Source organism: Antedon mediterranea, chromosome 3 (assembly GCF_964355755.1).
Source record: "Antedon mediterranea chromosome 3, ecAntMedi1.1, whole genome shotgun sequence".
In the NCBI taxonomy this organism is placed as follows: domain Eukaryota; kingdom Metazoa; phylum Echinodermata; class Crinoidea; order Comatulida; family Antedonidae; genus Antedon; species Antedon mediterranea.
In genome coordinates this window covers 26644484-26666968 of record NC_092672.1, presented here as the reverse complement: position 1 = coordinate 26666968, position 22485 = coordinate 26644484, and the positions used below count along the sequence as shown (strand labels likewise).

The following is a 22485-nucleotide window of genomic DNA, read 5'->3' as shown; positions in this document are numbered from 1 at the left end:
CATGTTTATAAAGAATGTACAAATAAACAACAAAAAAATACATTTTAGTGAAATCATATTTGCCTACTGAAATGATAAAAAGTGTAAAAAAACCCCAAATGAAGTTTTTAAAATCAATCTGAAACTAACTGAAAAATAATTTCATCACAAATACCATAGTGTATTAAATAAAATGTTAGGAACCTTTAGTAGAACAATTTAATTTAATAAAATCAGCAATATTATAGCCACCATTAATTTAGAAGTTGGGGTAGTTTATCAGAACTCGTAACATGTGAATATGTCTATGTTGTGTATTGAAATCAAAGGCTCCCTACTAAGCAAAGCACAAATGTAATTCACTCCTTTGTACAAAACTGACAAACGATCCTATTCTAACAATTGTTCAAGTCTAAAATTTTGCCATCTATTAAAATTTCATCTACAAGATTAACTTATATTATTAAAATTATTAAGTAGTTTGCACAGCCAATTATCTGTACTCTATCAAAATTTGTCCAGTATCATAGGGTAATTCCATGATACAGCATCTCATGTGAAGCCTTTAACTTGACCTTAATTGTCTATGAAACATAAGAGATGCTGTATTATGGAATTTCCCTTGATACTGGTCATATATGTGGAGATACAGCACTGAGAATTGGATGGTTTGCAGAACAGCTAAACAACATGATTTATAGTAAGCACCATTTTAAAATATCTATATTTTAAATCAGCCAAATATAACACTAAACATTTACCCTGCCTTTTTCTAATAATTATGACAATAAAATTAAACCTTTATAGACAGCGGTTAGAGTTAAAAAAAACTTTAAAATACAGTCAGTTATCCTAAAAAAATGCTTCTTCATTTCCCACAATGCTTAGCGATTTTAGCCAGTGCAAAGAATTAGTTATAAAATATTCATATGGCATAATTAATTTATACAGTATGTGTCTGTTATTCAGATGAGAGTCACAAAGATGTGAGTATTATCACATGATTGTATCACAGAGCATGATCAAATCGCATAATATGATCACAGCATATGAAATCACACAGATCACACAACACAGTTTTTTCTTGGAAATGGAATACATCATGTGTTCTGATGCACAGCGCATCATCAGATCTTATTATGTGTTCCCAGTACATGAATGAAATACACACAGATCACATCACATAACATGATTCCAGGACATTAATTGGAATACATTGTCTGATGCGATCAAAGCACATGATCAGATTGCATAATAAGATCACAGCATGAATGAAATACATCGTGTGATCACACAGATCACACACCACCGGTTTTTCTTTTAAATTTACATTGCTGTAAGATTTTGTACTCTCTTTCCGTTGCATTCACGGCACAAGACGTGATCGTCTAATGAATAGCAACCTTGTCCGTCAACCTCTGATGATAGCTGTAATCCACAGTCCTGTTAAAAAATGAAAATGTGATCATTCTGTTATTCTATTGAATAATATAGTACTGATATTAATAGAGTGTTTGTATGTTTGGTCCTTTAAAGATGTATTGTCCCCAAAAACATGAAAAATTAATTAAATCAGACTTTGAATATGTTATTTTGTAGTTTTAATAAAGTTAATCATTTCCATAGAAAAAGAAAAAGAAAAAAAAAAATGTTTTCACTTATAAAATGACAAAATAAATAGTTAAATTTAACCAAAATCCATTGGCTGGCAGCCAATTTGACCATTTTTTGCTTTAAATTACCTTTATTTCAGGTACATACATTATTTTTCGATATAATTTTTGGTCAAAGTGGATAACTATTATGTTACATTAAAATGTAATATTCAACAAAAAATTGTTTAAGAATTATTTTTTCAGGGGGACAATACATCTTTTACTGAATGCATTTATACATGAGGTATCAAAATAACCAGAATGTTCCTGTGTAATGGAATGAACTATATTTGAAAGTTCGATACAATATGGCTGCCAAAATGGCGTCTGAAACACCAAACCACCTTGAGTTTTGTAATAGGCATGAATAACAGAAAAATAAAGGCTGCTTTACGAGTTACATCGCCAAATTGTTGTTTCCATTAGCATTGCAGTGCACATACAGAGAGTTCATAAATCATGCCAGGCTAACCTATACTAAGGTCTTGTTTCGACAGTGTCACAAGTGACATAAAGTTGTATACTGTATATATTTTGCTAGTTCATTCTTACTTTCCCTTTGTTTTCACTATTTGAACCTTTCTTTTGTTTTAGGAAGCTATTGTGTGAAGCCAGTGGAGCAGAGTATTTGTGTTGCAGAGAAGGATTGTGTGGAGGTTGCTGACTGGAGGAGAGGTGTAAGAGTTAAGTTAGTGTGTGAGTTGCTGATTGGTGAAGGATAAGGTGGTGGTATGTGTATAATTGAGGGAATTTTGAGGGAGATGGAAATTGAGAGGAGACAGAGAAGAAGGGCTATGTTATGTTAAGCCAGAAAGGGATAGGTGAATATTGATATGAGAAACTAAGACGTACAGGAGAAGAAGTAATTGAATTATGGTGATATAGAGTTGAAGCAGAAAGGAAATAAAGTGATATACATGAAGTTAATACATTGTGAGTTGGAAATAATTATGGTGATGTAGAGCTGAAGCAGAAAGGAAATAAAGTGATATACATGAAGTTAATAACTTGTGAGTTGGAAATAATTATGGTGATATAGAGCTGAAGCAGAAAGGAAATAAAGTGATATACACCTACATGAAGTTAATAACTTGTGAGTTGGAAATAATTATGGTGATATAGAGCTGAAGCAGAAAGGAAATAAAGTGATATACATGAAGTTAATAAATTGTGAGTTGGAAGTAATACTATAAGGCTGTACTTAAATGTAGAACTGTTAATTGTTGAGATTACTGAGGATTAATTGAAATTGTGAATGTAAATTGACAGAAGAAATAACTGTTGGAAACAGCAGAAGTAGTTGCATTTAAAGAATTGTTTGCAAATATTGAAGAGTAACTTTACGTAGAAAGAAATAATTGGTCTGGGAGCGGATTGCAGTACAGAACGACATCAGGAAACATTTTAACTTTGTATTTAATTTATTTATATGTCAGAAAATAGTTGCAGTTTGAGAAGAATTATAATTGGGAGTACCAGCAGAACGGGAGCAGAGGCGTGGGAGTTGTTTAGTTGCAGAATCGTTTTAACTTTTATCTTTCTAATTTGTTTTCGGGTCAGCGTAGGAGAGAAGGCAAGAAGGAACAATATTGTGGACATTTATTATTGTTTAATTATTCATCTTGTGATATTATTGTATTTGAAAGGGGGGTTTCGGGGATTTATTTGACATAAAGAAGATTGTTGATATTTTGTCTGGAAGGATTGGGAAATTTGGGGAATTGTATAAAGTGTGTGGGGAATAGGGATACTTTATCATTGTTTGAGAATTGGTTGGGTTTTTTTTGTGGTTTTTTTTTGGGGGGGTTTGGATTATAAAAGAAAGAATTGTTTGTCAAAGATTATTAAATTTCCTTTTTACATTTATATGTGTACAGCTGTGGCTATTTACCGTTGTTTACCGGTGGTTACCAGGAATTACATGTCCGAAAGAGCCGTAGTTGCGGCTGTGTGACAGACAGGCAATAGTTTCTGTGGAAACAGTGTTTAACCGATTCCGTTCGAGACAAACTGATTATCAAATCAAATGCGATAAGTTTAACTTGAAGGACAACTGGTTGCATTGTAGGAATTGACCATGTAATGACTGGTCATGCGCACTGGATTTTTAAATAATTATCTCATTTAAGGTAAAAATGTTAACAGATAATGTAAAAAAAATTTAAAATTGATTAATATAGGTAAAGTCAGATTTTCTTTACACCAAAATGAAGGCAGTTGTAGCATAACAATTGAAATGTTAAGACAATCTCAATGTTGATTTATTTCTTTTTTGAAACATGTGCAAAATAAAACTTACCTCGCAGCGGTAACAATCAACATGGAAACTGCGATCCAGAGCAACAATGCGTACCGTCTCCTCTTGTCCTTGTTCTGGCATTATGGGCTGTAAGCAAACGGAACATCGCGAAGCAAATTTCCTACAAGATACAAAGTTTTAAAAAAATAAAATTGTTTGTTGCTAAACAAAGGAAGATAAATGTTGTTATTTTGATTAGGTAACTGAATAACTTAGCTATTAGTGAAAGCTTGGTGGCATAGAGAACTGAATTCTAGGTTAGTAAGTCAGTTGTTCACCCTTTCTAGATGAAAACAAACCGACTGTTCTACAATCTGCAAAAAGGCTGTTATGTGTAACTGTTATTAACTTTTGTCAGGTGAATGTTTCTATTCTTAGTTTTTTTACCCATTTTATGATATTTTAACATTTTGTTAATGAAAACTTGTAGAAATTAGATTAATTGGTCTTTAAATATGTTTATGACAACTTTTTCAAAAACAAATTTCAAAGGGCACCATAATATTAGAGAGATAGCTTTTTCATTTTCGGCTGGTTTTACAGGTCTGAATGACAAACATTTTGCTTTAATGTATTGAAAATTTGACACACAATGCTGGTGTGTGTGATATGTAGGCTTAAAATATGTGTTTACAAAGTGGGTGTTTGAGTACAGTAGCTATTTTTCCATCTAAAATAAACTTTGTGACATGTATTAAATGTATTACATGTTGTTTCTTACTAACTGAGATCCATAAAATGTATATTTTTTTTACATGGGAAATGTTTTATGCATTTTTCATATGAACACAAAGTAGAGAAGAACTCACTTTACTTTGTTAATTCTTGATTCTCTATGGTACTGAATATAATTCTCACATAAATAAAAGACCCGTTCTCTGGTCAATTTTAGACAATTTTTTTACGATAAAGTAAAATAAATTTCTAAAATCAACCCTGAAAACAAAACATTGAACCATGGGACTCAATTTTGTTTGAGAATGCATTTTAAAGATTTGGTAATCATTTCTTGACATTTTGAACGCAAATTTTTGGTATTCATTAGATTTGAGAAAGTTGACAATAAATGTAAGACTTAGAGATATCAGGATATTAGAGAGCACCAGTTACTAATAAGCACTTACTATATAACAGTTCTCACAGAAGGCTTTAGATTCCATGGCATAGAATGGCTGTCCTCGTAACTTTTTCTTGCAGGTAGCACATGTAAAGCATGCCACGTGGAACACACGATCCATGGTTGTGCATCCGGAATCTTCTCCTACAACTTTTAAGCCGCATTTCGAAAAAAGGCCTGTTTAAAACAATAAAAAAACTATTATAAAAAGAGTAACAATCAGTGACATGAACAATGGCATGGATTTGTTTATCCGGGTAAAATTACATACAAAATATGCTAGCGTTCCTTACTCATTATACAAGTTTAGTGATCTATTCCTGTGAAGAAATTTAATCAACCTCAAGTGGAAACAAAGCTTCAGGCAAGTGAAACTGAAAACCTGTGAGCTTAGCAGCTGCTGCAGGCCTGGTGAAGAGGAGGAGACAAAGTTGTAATATCAAGATGGTAAACACAAACTCTAAAGTATCACTTGACAGTAAACTATAATGCAGTTTTTGACATTACAAATGTCAACTTACCTTTAAATTAAATACTTTACAGATTCAGTAAATTGCTTCGTTTAGAAATTTAGAAATAGTTAGGAAAAGGTACTGATATAAAAATATATTTTGGAATCATAACTATGTACCAAGGATTGATGCAAATATATAGTGAAAGATGATTGGTTAGTTGGAGAGGGACAGAGTGTGACCATCTAAATGTAATCTTAATTGTTTTGTGACTTACTTTATTTTAACGGTTACTCCAACAGGTACACCTACTGTGACCTTTGACCCTAATCGACTGTGCTGCGATATTTTCTTCTCAATACCATATTCAAACATAGCACCAAAACTTTCAGCCCTTTCAAGAATAAAACATATACATACAGTATTGTACAATAGTATACAAATAATGAATGATTATCAGTGCAATGGTAAAAATAAATGATGATGAATGAAAAAAGGTTCTTTTTCATGAGATGAAGCGCAGATAAAAACATAAATTATTTTATTCAGCTAAAACGAGAGGCTAGGCCAGCTTAACACATTCATTCAAATAGCAGCACTCCAATTTTGGATGCAGAGTATAACAATTATAAACAGCCTAGCCTTGTGTCATGAGTACCAAAATGCATATTGTAACAAGAATGAAGTGGATATAGCAAAATACAACTCGTAATTGCACTTGATAATGTAAGGATTCATTGGAGTAGTTCATTGAATAATTATGTGACCAACAATCCTTCAATCAAATGAATCTTTTCAGGTGGGTCATAATAGTTAATAGTAATAATTGGTCTTACCAAACTATGCAGTCTGCCTCTCATCAAATTTAATCATATTATTGTTCTATTACAAGATGTTACAGTCGACTCTCCTCATACCGGACTCCTGAAGCCCGTCTACACTATCAAACTAGTGTAATACAGTATTCCCAAATATGGTAGTGATATGACATACATCATGTCCATATCATATTTTGTTGTCACATACAGCTTTAAAAACTGGAAACTACAGTATCTTGACCCAAATTCTAGTTTTAAACCATTAAAAACACATTCAGAATACCAGAATGTCTTGGAAAACCAGTCATATTCTGCCATAGTCGAAGGGTGTCCGTTATTGGCAGAGTTGACTATACTTGCTTACTTTGCAGAAACACTTAATTTTGCCTCATCACTTTCAAACTTCTTGACTAGATTAACACTTGCAAATGTTGATGGAATATCAAGCTGTAACAAAATAAAAACAGAAACAATAGTAATTTGGGATATGTTTAAGTAAATTGTTAAAGATATATTATCCCTCTGAACATTTTTTTAAAAATATATGCTATTTTAATTTCACATAATAGTTAATATTCAGTTAGACCAAAAATATTTACCTGAAAAAGGTGTAATTTCAATCAAAAAATAGTCAAATTGGCTTCAAGGTTTTTGGCTGAATTTAACCATTTATTTTTGTCTTTTTATGAGTGAAAATAATTTTTTTTTTCCATCTATTAAGGAATACTATACTTTGTGGAGTTGGATAGCTGAGTGGTTAGGACACCTGACCGGATAGATCCGGGTTCAATTCCCGACAACTTCCAGTCCACTTAGCTGTAAATGAGTACCTAGTTGAAAATACTAGCGAGAAAAAAGGTGACGTGGAAAGGAACTGGCCACCCTACCACATAATGTCGAGGTTTAGTAAAATGAGCTCCGAACAGCTCATTCCCCTATGTTCAGAATGAACACGGGACTCACCTCACCATACTTTGCAGGGAAAATTTTCATTTAAAAATTTTGTTTAGCAATATTGCTAATCAAACTGATTTTTAAGTTGAGAAACATAGTTTTGTATTGTGTTTTTTGCTACACAATTTTCAAAATGTGTAGCAATAAGGTTGTTTTGTATAGCTTTTTGCTACGCTACACTGGCGAAAATGTTCCCTGCTTTGGGATATTGTCTTTAATAAAATACACCTACTGTATATTCTATTTATCAAGGGTGTAACATGTCATAGAGAAAAAAAATTGACTAAAACCATATACTAACTTGTAACTGACAGACAAGTCATGTGTTTGCCGTGTCACGTATCAACATAGATGTCATGGCTGACTGCATTCCCCATTTCCATGTTACGTAGCCGATTGTGTGTTTGTCTAACTGCCTGGCTACGACTACAAAATAGTAAAACGCATGGTAATTATAGCTTTCTTCTCTATATTAAAACTCCTTTCACATCGGAAGACATTAATTAAGTAAGGGCGTGTGGCGCAGTGTGTTGGACGTTGGACTACCGATCGTCAGACCTAGGTTCGAATCCAACTCTCGCCGCATTGCTTGTATCCGTAGGCAAGATACTTTACTTACGTTGCCTCTCTCCACCCAGGTGTATAAATGGGTACCCAGTTAGATCTAGACACAACTTTGCGCTGGTTACCGGCTGCATTATGGGAGTATGTTTCCATACGTGTTTGATCCCAAAAAATACTGGGGTAATAATGCTTGTAAAGCGCCTGTGAGCATGATTACTCATGAAAAGGGCGCTATATAAATGTGGTATTATTATATTATTATTAATTATTTGTATAACATATAAAAACACACTTCATACATTACACCTACAAATATTCAGAAATTTACACACATCATACAAAACACCTTGAACCTGTGCCGATTGTATAGCTATGGTTTGCGACGGCCATTGGTCATTGACTATAGCATGAAAACCACAGAGCTACGACACCCTTTTTTTGAAGAGGATGAATATGAATTGTTATCAAATATAATCAAATTCTACAAATGTAGTCAATTGTAAAAAAAAAAAAAATTGTTGGTCAAACTTTCAGATATATACAATTATAAATGATTTACCTGTAATGAGTGCTGGAGCTAAAAAGCCATGAGGTGTAAGTTGACATATTCCAGACATTGTACCAAAACTATAAAAATATAGAAAATAAAATACATACAGTACATAACAGAGACTGAAGTGATTAATTTGATTAAAATTACAAAATGGCTTATTCAAAATGTTATTTTATTAATTTTTATGTGTTTGAAAAAGCTATAAAAAATATAGAAAATAAAATATGAAAGAGAGATGATGATGATGATGATGATAACAAGAGCAGCTAGGGAGTAAACGTGACAATGGATCCAAAATAGTGAACTGGATCCAGATCTTGTCAAATTTTGGATTCTACACCCTTGTTCCATACACAGTAGGCCAAAAAAAGGTATATTATTCATGAAGCAAACTATGATGATGATTAACCAAACCAACCTTCTACGATTAAAATTTTTGAAGACTTTAAGACCAACTTGAGGACCATTTCCACCTGTAACTTGAACCTGAAGATAAACAAACAGTACAAACAAATTTGGTGGTACTTTTCCATAATGGAATGCTTGTCGATCTGTGACTGTGTTTCATTTGACTATACAACATAGCCTATGTAAATTCGTGAACGTGATTGGTTAAAACTGCATGACATGACTACCGCTGTGAGGATCGTAAATCATATAATTTATATCCTCGAGTACGATGATATTGACTGAGTAATTTTCGCGTAATTATCGTGTCCCTGTCATTAAACATATAAAATCCAGCAAATTTTCGCGTTTGCCGATAAATAAACAAAAGTCATCTACTGGGTCTTGAACTCGCGATGAAATTGTCACTCCATCAGAAGACAACGCTTCATGCGCTGCGCCACGAAACTTGCTTGAAGAAATTAATCAACTAAACTATTTAAACTATGCATACATAGCCCTCATTTGTTATTAGTCCTCCCTAGATGTGATGAAAGACCGTTTGTGATTGGTTAATACTCACAGTAGTAACCGGTACGCGTGCGACGCACTGAACATCCGGTGATTCGGCTAGAAGAAGATGAATTATTATTTATTCGGCCTACCTGATAATATTATTATTATTAATGTAGGCTTATTGATGGAAATTCTTCTGTTATTATTTAAACAACCTAGGCTAGTGAATATTTTATTGCCAAGGAATCATTAATTAGTAATTATCTGTATATTATTCTTTGCAAGGTACGGTAGGCAGCTTGTTTACACATACAATACAAAAAGGAGGCCTAGCCTAGCTACCCGACCCAGCAGATATTCTATTTGTTGTTGGCTAATGAGCCTATGTAATATAACAGATATCGCCATTTGTATCAGTAAAATATAAGATTTAACATCCCCTCGGGATGATATTATGTTCTCTGGGAAATATATATTCCCTCGAACATAATATCATTCCCTTGGGGATGTAAAATCTTATATTTCACCTCTAAGCAGGCAATATCTGTATAATAGTTCTTATTAATATGTCTATGGGCATGCCATGAAGTTTTAGATAAATTATTATACAAACAACGAATGTTTATAAGTTGAATGGTGAGAATATTTCATAAGTTGATTCTATTTTAAACAAGGCAGAGCCAAGTTGAAATTAAAGCAGTTAATTTTTATTGAAAGAAATATTCTCTCCATTTATCATGTTGTTTATATCACACCTACTTTTATTCAATTTATCGATTGTAAATCATTGATGAATGCATTGCTAGGCTGGGAAGCTAGGCCTTTAAAAAAGTCACTGTTCTAAATTTAGTTGCGGAGTAGAACAGTTACAGATGGCAAGCGATCAGTCAACAACGTGCTTTAGAGTGATTTAATTATCACCATTAGATATCACTTTTCCATTAGGTAGGGCTAATTCCAAATGACATGTGATACGTAATTAACCAATCAAATCGCAAGAATACAATCAGGTATGTTATAATATCAATAATGAAATACCTTTTTAATACTGTATTATAATAGTAAAATAAACTGAACAAATAAAACTTTTCACTTACTTCTCCCCAAGATTGGTATGACAGAACCCTACGGAATGATGTCGATATCTCTCCCGATCCATTGCCATTCCGTGTGGTCAGGCTTCCTGTAAGTGTTGCTGTGTCAGAGGTCGTTAGTGGGCAGTCTATTGATTGGTTTATTGCCATACTGTTTATCTCAATGCTTGGAAATGACCTGAAATAAACATTCAAGATTTAATTTATCAACTTATTAAATGATTATAAAAAACAAATGAATTGATTCAATTAAACGCATTCCATGTACATGATTGCATTAAACAATTAAAAATATTGTATAGATTCATGGTGGACTAGTCTGGGTTGGGATCAATATTAATACTTCATTCAATGAGTATTGAGAGAAAATCAGTGGCATCAATACCAACACTTATTATCCCCTGAACAAAAAACAATTTAATACAAAATGTTTAATGATACAAAGAATGACACTGTATAGGTGGATCCAAGCAAACATTTTGGCACACAAAAGATAGAACATTAGTAAATTAATTCAACAATACATTTTACATGATTCTCCCAATCTTGAATATTACATTGCATTGCTAAAATTAAACTTTAACATATACAGGGTTCAGACTTCAATACAATACAGGGTTCAGACTTCAAGACATTACAGGAGTTAGTCAATCGGCCATTATTGCATCAAAATACTGTTAAATAATGCCAACCTACAGTAATCATGCCTATAAAATGAGCGCAGGACCAAACAATAAAAGAGCAGCATATAGCGTGGTCGGCTAAACTGTGTCACTGTGTTATGAGTAGAGACAGTGAAATAAGTAGGTTTCCTTGTAGATAGCGCATTGTCTACAAGGTGTTGGTTCTGTGTGCTCATGTGCATGTTAAAGAATGCAGTACCGGTGTACTGGCCAATTCACCACTAGAAGGACTCCACTAGACACTAGGACTTAATAGGTTATACTTAGAGTACAACACCAAAATAAAAAAAAAATTTAAAACAAGAGAAAAGCAAGCTTTAAACATGGATTAAACAAATAAATTGACGTGATAGGAAGATTAATTTAGTATCAAGGGTGTATATTGAAACCTGAACAACTGATAACAGTTGCCCTGTTATATCTTGAATCTGTTAAACTCCATCTACACTATCATATTTTATGTGAAGAAAAAAATGTGATATGCCCATATATAGACATGATGATGTCATATCATTACCATACTTGGGCATATCACTACCATATTTGGGCACATCACACAGAGCTTTAAAATTTAAAAATCAAGTAAAAGCTAAACTTTGAAAGTACCCTAGGATTGGTGCTTTGTTGTAATCGTCGCTCCTCTCTTTGACGTTCTAATCGTTCAAATTCTTCCATTATCTCTTGTGGTGTCCTCGTTCGTGGTACAACATCCCATTCTGCCTCAAGACCTTTCTCTCCATATATGTCATAAATTGCTCTTTTCTGTGGGTCGTTTAGAACTACAGAATGGTTGGTTGGAATAAATACAAAATAATTGATTAATACTACTGATATTACTTTTAGACAGATAACTTTAACACAATCACAGCTTAATCTATCATGTAGCAGTAGGGACTATAAAATATCACATTGGCCAATCAGATATATCTCAGATCAATGTTAAATCTGTTACTGAGTCTGTTGAGTATAAATGCTAGAACATATTCCTTTACAATCTTTGTATGTAGAAATTTAAGACTTTAATAAGAAATTATTTTTAAAAACCAAATAATATATACTAGTATTACATTCTTTTTCTTGTTCTTCAGCAGACTATTTAATTGCTATTAAAATGTTCGTATTTTTTATTTATTAATGTTTTTGCTGTTATAAAAACTATGAATATCTCTGAAAGTCTCAGTAAGACTGAATGTGTTATCACGTACAGTAATAGACAGTAAATATTTTCAATTCAACTCAATTCAAATTTATATTCATTTCTTCTTTTATTATAAAATTATAACAATAATAGTAAATGACATTAGCATAGGAAGGAGCTAGAAAAAAGTAAGGTACGAATCCAGCCTCTATAACATAAAACTGGGCAGCCTATACTGAATAATAAAAGGTTTTTCACGCTGCCGCTCTAGCCCGCTACGTCCCATTAGGACTACTCAATCAGAAGCTAAAGCAAGCAGCAGTTATAGTTCTAAGGACAGACAGTTTTGTGAAAATGGAAACTCCACTATAATTTATTGATTCCAGCTGCTACAGTAGACCCAAAAAACGTCTGGGAAAGAGTCTATTAGGACATGTCATGCTAAAATTACAAATCCCTAAGCATTTCTGGTATATTCACTGTCAGATATTCATTGAATTATTATCCAAACAGTCCATTAAAGTTTGTGTTTGTAATAGGATACTTCACAATTGAAATATCTAGGGTGATGAAGTGACCCCCAGATTTGACCTTTAGCAATAAAATTAACTAAAGTGACAGAAATTGAGTATTCACTTCTGTAACAAAAAAAATAATATTTATTCACATATAAAAAAAGAAAAGAAACCCAAAAACCATTGTCTGACAGACAATTTAAGTATTTGTTGGTTTAAATTACATTTTTTTCAGGTAAAATAACTATTATGTGACAATAAAATGACACATTCAAAAACATTTAAAATAAAAAATATTTTTCAATAAGCGAGCAGCGTTTTTTGTAAGAAATATTTCTTGTTATTGTTGTATATAACCAGTACAATGAGAGATCTGCCGTGCAATTATATTCAAGCAAAAGAATAGTCTAATACGTACTTGCATAAGCCTTTTGCACTTTGTTGAATATCACTTCTGCAGCTTCTTTATCTGTTGAGTTCATGTGTTTGTCAGGATGGTATAACATACACAGACGTCGATAAGATGACTTAAGCTCATCTTCAGATGCCTATATAAAATGGCATTAAAATAAATTATATGTCTTATTCTTATAAGAAAAATTATGTAAAACTTTATACTACACTAATGAGGTCATTGTTTGTTAACCATACATAACACAACAACTGCTCTTTGTATTGAGAAGCAAACTATCAATTCTAACAATCCTTAATTAGGTTATATGCATGATATGCATAATTATAACCTCTTGATTCTGTCAGGATCTTTATTTATTTATTCTTTCCTTGCACTATTTTGTCTATGAATTATCTTGATATCAGTTTCATCTAGAAGTCAATTTTTCAGAGTATATTCCTTATGGCCAGGAATCGATGTGGTTATGTTTTCACGGTGCGCAATCAAACATTACGCAATCTACGCGCGATTTAATGAAATCACGTTTGTAATCATATCTTCACAAGCATGAATCATTTTAAAACAAAATTTGGTACTCATAAATTTCAGGTCATATTTCATCATATGGCAATACAATTACGTGCGTAGCGCATATAACGCATGCGTACGCGCGCTTAAAATGTTCAAAATTGTCAGAATTTATTTTCCATGAAATTAGAGTACGTTTCAGGCAATTTTAAGCGTTTAAAAAATTACAATGAGTGCGCAGATTTTTGCACGCGCACTGCCCGTCAAACGTTAATGCGCACTTTTTTTGTCCGATTACTGTTGTATAACCTTTCTTTAATAATATCATCATATTTTATTCACTTTTCAACGCGAAACAGCGTTATATGAGCACGTCAAAAGTGACAGGCTACGCACGTGTAAGTCAACCTGTTAGTGGCGGTTTCATCGCCGTTGGTTGACAACTGAATAAAATAAAAAAATAAAATAACAAAATGGTGAAAATATGCTAAATCACAAATGTGATTTATGACATTATATACGCAGAAGGATCTTTGATCGGATTATGATACCGACCGGCTATTGTATTTGCGTTAATAGCAAGATCCTATAATATATTATAAATAACTAACGATTCTGAGAAAATCAATCAATCAATCAATATATCTTAAATCAATCAATTATCTTTATTTAAATCAATGCATATAATTCCACTGTACATAGCCGTATACCTGCCCTGACGTATGACAAATAAGACATTTATTATTTGTCATCCTTCAGGGCAGGTATTGTATGATTCCACTGTACAGTACATAGCCGTATACCTGCCCTGACGTATGACAAATAAGACATTTATTATTTGTCAGCCGTCAGGGCAGGTATTGTATGATTCCACTGTACATAGCCATATACCTGCCCTGACGTATGACAAATAAGACATTTATTATTGTTATCCTTCAGGGCAGGTATTTTATGATTCCACTGTACATAGTCGTATACCTGCCCTGACGTATGACAAATAAGACATTTATTATTTATCAGCCGTCAGGGCAGGTTATTGTATGATTCCACTGTACATAGCCGTATACCAGCCCTGACGTATGACAAATAAGATATTGATTATTTGTCATCCTTCAGGGCAGGTATTGTATGATTCCACTGTACATAGCCGTATACCTGCCCTGACGTATGACAAATAAGAAATTTATTATTTGTCATCCTTCAGGGCAGGTATTGTATGATTCCACTGTACATATTCGTATACCTGCCCTGACGTATGACAAATAAGAAATTTATTATTTGTCAGCCGTCAGGGCAGGTATTGTATGATTCCACTGTACATAGTCGTATACCTGCCCTGACGTATGACAAATAAGAAATTTATTATTTGTCATCCTTCAGGGCAGGTATGATTCCACTGTACATATTCGTATACCTGCCCTGACGTATGACAAATAAGAAATTTATTATTTGTCAGGGCAGGTATTGTATGATTCCACTGTACATAGCCGTATACCTGCCCTGACGTATGACAAATAAGACATTTATTATTTGTCAGCCTTCAGGGCAGGTATTGTATGGTTCCACTGTACATAGCCGTATACCTGCCCTGACGTATTACAAATAAGACATTTATTATTTGTCATCCTTCAGGGCAGGTATTGTATGATTCCACTGTACATAGCCGTATACCTGCCCTGACGTATGACAAATAAGACTTTTATTATTTGTCATCCTTCAGGGCAGGTATTGTATGATTCCACTGTACATAGCCGTATACCTGCCCTGACGTATGACAAATAAGACATTTATTATTTGTCAGCCTTCAGGGCAGGTATTGTATGGTTCCACTGTACATAGCCGTATACCTGCCCTGACGTATTACAAATAAGACATTTATTATTTGTCATCCTTCAGGGCAGGTATTGTATGATTCCACTGTGCATAGCCGTATACCTGCCCTGAAGGATGACAAATAATAAATATCTTATTTGTCATACGTCAGGGCAGGTATACGGCTATGTACAGTGGAATCATACAATACCTGCCCTGAAGGATGACAAATAATCAATATCTTATTTGTCAGGGCAGGTATTGTATGATTCCACTGTACATAGCCATATACCTGCCCTGACGTATGACAAATAAGACATTTATTATTTGTCAGCCGTCAGGGCTGGTTATTGTATGATTCCACTGTACATAGCCGTATACCAGCCCTGACGTATGACAAATAAGATATTGATTATTTGTCATCTTTCAGGGCAGGTATTGTATGATTCCACTGTACATAGCCGTATACCTGCCCTGACGTATGACAAATAAGATATTTATTATTTGTCATCCTTCAGGGCAGGTATACGGCTATGCACAGTGGAATCATACAATACCTGCCCTGACGGCTGACAAATAATAAATTTCTTATTTGTCATACGTCAGGGCAGGTATACGAATATGTACAGTGGAATCATACAATACCTGCCCTGAAGGATGACAAATAATAAATTTCTTATTTGTCATACGTCAGGGCAGGTATACGGCTATGTACAGTGGAATCATACAATACCTGCCCTGAAGGATGACAAATAATAAATGTCTTATTTGTCATACGTCAGGGCAGGTATACGGCTATGTACAGTGGAATCATACAATACCTGCCCTGACAAATAATACATTTCTTATTTGTCATACGTCAGGGCAGGTATACGAATATGTACAGTGGAATCATACAATACCTGCCCTGAAGGATGACAAATAATAAATTTCTTATTTGTCATACGTCATGGCAGGTATACGGCTATGTACAGTGGAATCATACAATACCTGCCCTGAAGGATGACAAATAATCAATATCTTATTTGTCATACGTCAGGGCTGGTATACGGCTATGTACAGTGGAATCATACAATAACCTGCCCTGACGGCTGACAAATAATAAATGTCTTATTTGTCATACGTCAGGGCAGGTATACGACTATGTACAGTGGAATCATAAAATACCTGCACTGAAGGATAACAATAATAAATGTCTTATTTGTCATACGTCAGGGCAGGTATATGGCTATGTACAGTGGAATCATACAATACCTGCCCTGACAAATAATAAATTTATTATTTGTCAGCCGTCAGGGCAGGTATTGTATGATTCCACTGTACATAGCCGTATACCTGCCCTGACGTATGACAAATAAGACATTTATTATTTGTCATCCTTCAGGGCAGGTATTGTATGATTCCACTGTACATAGCCGTATACCTGCCCTGACGTATGACAAATAAGACATTTATTATTTGTCATCCTTCAGGGCAGGTATTGTATGATTCCACTGTACATATCCGTATACCTGCCCTGACGTATGACAAATAAGACTTTTATTATTTGTCATCCTTCATGGCAGGTATTGTATGGTTCCACTGTACATAGCCGTATACCTGCCCTGACGTATTACAAATAAGACATTTATTATTTGTCAGCCGTCAGGGCAGGTATTGTATGATTCCACTGTACATAGCCGTATACCTGCCCTGACGTATGACAAATAAGACATTTATTATTTGTTATCCTTCAGGGCAGATATTTTATGATTCCACTGTACATAGTCGTATACCTGCCCTGACGTATGACAAATAATAAATTTCTTATTTGTCATACGTCAGGGCAGGTATACGGCTATGTACAGTGGAATCATACAATACCTGCCCTGAAGGATGACAAATAATAAATGTCTTATTTGTCATACGTCAGGGCAGGTATACGGCTATGTACAGTGGAATCATACAATACCTGCCCTGACGGCTGACAAATAATAAATTTATTATTTGTCAGGGCAGGTATTGTATGATTCCACTGTACATAGCCATATACCTGCCCTGACGTATGACAAATAAGACATTTATTATTGTTATCCTTCAGGGCAGGTATTTTATGATTCCACTGTACATAGTCGTATACCTGCCCTGACGTATGACAAATAAGACATTTATTATTTGTCAGCCGTCAGGGCAGGTTATTGTATGATTCCACTGTACATAGCCGTATACCAGCCCTGACGTATGACAAATAAGATATTGATTATTTGTCATCCTTCAGGGCAGGTATTGTATGATTCCACTGTACATAGCCGTATACCTGCCCTGACGTATGACAAATAAGAAATTTATTATTTGTCATCCTTCAGGGCAGGTATTGTATGATTCCACTGTACATATTCGTATACCTGCCCTGACGTATGACAAATAAGAAATTTATTATTTGTCAGCCGTCAGGGCAGGTATTGTATGATTCCACTGTACATAGTCGTATACCTGCCCTGACGTATGACAAATAAGAAATTTATTATTTGTCATCCTTCAGGGCAGGTATGATTCCACTGTACATATTCGTATACCTGCCCTGACGTATGACAAATAAGAAATTTATTATTTGTCAGGGCAGGTATTGTATGATTCCACTGTACATAGCCGTATACCTGCCCTGACGTATGACAAATAAGACATTTATTATTTGTCATCCTTCAGGGCAGGTATTGTATGATTCCACTGTACATAGCCGTATACCTGCCCTGACGTATGACAAATAAGACATTTATTATTTGTCAGCCGTCAGGGCAGGTATTGTATGATTCCACTGTACATAGCCGTATACCTGCCCTGACGTATGACAAATAAGACATTTATTATTTGTTATCCTTCAGGGCAGATATTTTATGATTCCACTGTACATAGTCGTATACCTGCCCTGACGTATGACAAATAATAAATTTCTTATTTGTCATACGTCAGGGCAGGTATACGAATATGTACAGTGGAATCATACCTGCCCTGAAGGATGACAAATAATAAATTTTTTATTTGTCATACGTCAGGGCAGGTATACGACTATGTACAGTGGAATCATACAATACCTGCCCTGACGGCTGACAAATAATAAATTTCTTATTTGTCATACGTCAGGGCAGGTATACGAATATGTACAGTGGAATCATACAATACCTGCCCTGAAGGATGACAAATAATAAATTTCTTATTTGTCATACGTCAGGGCAGGTATACGGCTATGTACAGTGGAATCATACAATACCTGCCCTGAAGGATGACAAATAATCAATATCTTATTTGTCATACGTCAGGGCTGGTATACGGCTATGTACAGTGGAATCATACAATAACCTGCCCTGACGGCTGACAAATAATAAATGTCTTATTTGTCATACGTCAGGGCAGGTATACGACTATGTACAGTGGAATCATAAAATACCTGCCCTGAAGGATAACAATAATAAATGTCTTATTTGTCATACGTCAGGGCAGGTATATGGCTATGTACAGTGGAATCATACAATACCTGCCCTGACAAATAATAAATTTATTATTTGTCAGCCGTCAGGGCAGGTATTGTATGATTCCACTGTACATAGCCGTATACCTGCCCTGACGTATGACAAATAAGACATTTATTATTTGTCATCCTTCAGGGCAGGTATTGTATGATTTCACTGTACATAGCCGTATACCTGCCCTGACGTATGACAAATAAGACATTTATTATTTGTCATCCTTCAGGGCAGGTATTGTATGATTCCACTGTACATATCCGTATACCTGCCCTGACGTATGACAAATAAGACTTTTATTATTTGTCATCCTTCAGGGCAGGTATTGTATGATTCCACTGTACATAGCCGTATACCTGCCCTGATGTATGACAAATAAGACATTTATTATTTGTCAGCCTTCAGGGCAGGTATTGTATGGTTCCACTGTACATAGCCGTATACCTGCCCTGACGTATTACAAATAAGACATTTATTATTTGTCATCCTTCAGGGCAGGTATTGTATGATTCCACTGTGCATAGCCGTATACCTGCCCTGAAGGATGACAAATAATAAATATCTTATTTGTCATACGTCAGGGCAGGTATACGGCTATGTACAGTGGAATCATACAATACCTGCCCTGAAGGATGACAAATAATCAATATCTTATTTGTCAGGGCAGGTATTGTATGATTCCACTGTACATAGCCATATACCTGCCCTGACGTATGACAAATAAGACATTTATTATTTGTCAGCCGTCAGGGCTGGTTATTGTATGATTCCACTGTACATAGCCGTATACCAGCCCTGACGTATGACAAATAAGATATTGATTATTTGTCATCCTTCAGGGCAGGTATTGTATGATTCCACTGTACATAGCCGTATACCTGCCCTGACGTATGACAAATAAGATATTTATTATTTGTCATCCTTCAGGGCAGGTATACGGCTATGCACAGTGGAATCATACAATACCTGCCCTGACGGCTGACAAATAATAAATTTCTTATTTGTCATACGTCAGGGCAGGTATACGAATATGTACAGTGGAATCATACAATACCTGCCCTGAAGGATGACAAATAATAAATTTCTTATTTGTCATACGTCAGGGCAGGTATACGGCTATGTACAGTGGAATCATACAATACCTGCCCTGAAGGATGACAAATAATAAATGTCTTATTTGTCATACGTCAGGGCAGGTATACGGCTATGTACAGTGGAATCATACAATACCTGCCCTGACAAATAATACATTTCTTATTTGTCATACGTCAGGGCAGGTATACGAATATGTACAGTGGAATCATACAATACCTGCCCTGAAGGATGACAAATAATAAATTTCTTATTTGTCATACGTCAGGGCAGGTATACGGCTATGTACAGTGGAATCATACAATACCTGCCCTGAAGGATGACAAATAATCAATATCTTATTTGTCATACGTCAGGGCTGGTATACGGCTATGTACAGTGGAATCATACAATAACCTGCCCTGACGGCTGACAAATAATAAATGTCTTATTTGTCATACGTCAGGGCAGGTATACGACTATGTACAGTGGAATCATAAAATACCTGCCCTGAAGGATAACAATAATAAATGTCTTATTTGTCATACGTCAGGGCAGGTATATGGCTATGTACAGTGGAATCATACAATACCTGCCCTGACAAATAATAAATTTATTATTTGTCAGCCGTCAGGGCAGGTATTGTATGATTCCACTGTACATAGCCGTATACCTGCCCTGACGTATGACAAATAAGACATTTATTATTTGTCATCCTTCAGGGCAGGTATTGTATGATTCCACTGTACATAGCCGTATACCTGCCCTGACGTATGACAAATAAGACATTTATTATTTGTCATCCTTCAGGGCAGGTATTGTATGATTCCACTGTACATATCCGTATACCTGCCCTGACGTATGACAAATAAGACTTTTATTATTTGTCATCCTTCAGGGCAGGTATTGTATGGTTCTACTGTACATAGCCGTATACCTGCCCTGACGTATTACAAATAAGACATTTATTATTTGTCATCCTTCAGGGCAGGTATTGTATGATTCCACTGTGCATAGCCGTATACCTGCCCTGAAGGATGACAAATAATAAATATCTTATTTGTCATACGTCAGGGCAGGTATACGGCTATGTACAGTGGAATCATACAATACCTGCCCTGAAGGATGACAAATAATCAATATCTTATTTGTCAGGGCAGGTATTGTATGATTCCACTGTACATAGCCATATACCTGCCCTGACGTATGACAAATAAGACATTTATTATTTGTCAGCCGTCAGGGCTGGTCATTGTATGATTCCACTGTACATAGCCGTATACCAGCCCTGACGTATGACAAATAAGATATTGATTATTTGTCATCCTTCAGGGCAGGTATTGTATGATTCCACTGTACATAGCCGTATACCTGCCCTGACGTATGACAAATAAGATATTTATTATTTGTCATCCTTCAGGGCAGGTATACGGCTATGCACAGTGGAATCATACAATACCTGCCCTGACGGCTGACAAATAATAAATTTCTTATTTGTCATACGTCAGGGCAGGTATACGAATATGTACAGTGGAATCATACAATACCTGCCCTGAAGGATGACAAATAATAAATTTCTTATTTGTCATACGTCAGGGCAGGTATACGGCTATGTACAGTGGAATCATACAATACCTGCCCTGAAGGATGACAAATAATAAATGTCTTATTTGTCATACGTCAGGGCAGGTATACGGCTATGTACAGTGGAATCATACAATACCTGCCCTGACAAATAATACATTTCTTATTTGTCATACGTCAGGGCAGGTATACGAATATGTACAGTGGAATCATACCTGCCCTGAAGGATGACAAATAATAAATTTCTTATTTGTCATACGTCAGGGCAGGTATACGACTATGTACAGTGGAATCATACAATACCTGCCCTGACGGCTGACAAATAATAAATTTCTTATTTGTCATACGTCAGGGCAGGTATACGAATATGTACAGTGGAATCATACAATACCTGCCCTGAAGGATGACAAATAATAAATGTCATGTAATTTCATAATTTCATAAGTGCGAGTAAATACTACATATGGCCGGACCGCAAGTAAAATACGATATATATATGATGACGTAGTAGATATCTACACATGCGTAGAAGAACTCCTGGATTGGAGTAGGGAGATTTAGATCCTTCCAGTTTTTTTTTTTTCAATTTCAATTGCACAATTATGACATATCAAAGAATATGTGACAATAACATGACACATTAAAAAACAAATTTGAAATAAAAAACATTTTTCAGGGGGACGATATATCTTTAAAACTGTTACGTCAACAAGCGAGCAGCGTTTGTAAGAACTATTTCTTATGATCGAAAATGAAGGTATGCACGATAGAGGGCGTCATTTATATAGTACAAACCAAGATGGCGGTGGCGCCGCCATCTAGGTTTGTACTATATAAATGACGCCCTCTATCGTGCATACCTTCATTTTCGA

At 34.9% G+C, this 22485-nt stretch overlaps 1 long non-coding RNA gene and 1 pseudogene across 1 annotated transcript; both read right to left on the bottom strand.

Moving 5' to 3' along the window:
* Positions 1-1289: 1289 nt before the first annotated feature.
* LOC140044441 (uncharacterized) lies at positions 1290-5219 on the bottom strand. Its single transcript, XR_011844457.1, has 3 exons — positions 5058-5219; positions 3934-4054; positions 1290-1422 (listed from the first exon to the last, which is right to left on the bottom strand). It is a non-coding gene; the product is annotated as an uncharacterized lncRNA (long non-coding RNA).
* A 163-nt stretch (positions 5220-5382) lies between these two features.
* LOC140044227 (dnaJ homolog subfamily C member 11-like) lies at positions 5383-22479 on the bottom strand (annotated as a pseudogene).
* Between the last annotated feature and the right edge of the window lie 6 nt (positions 22480-22485).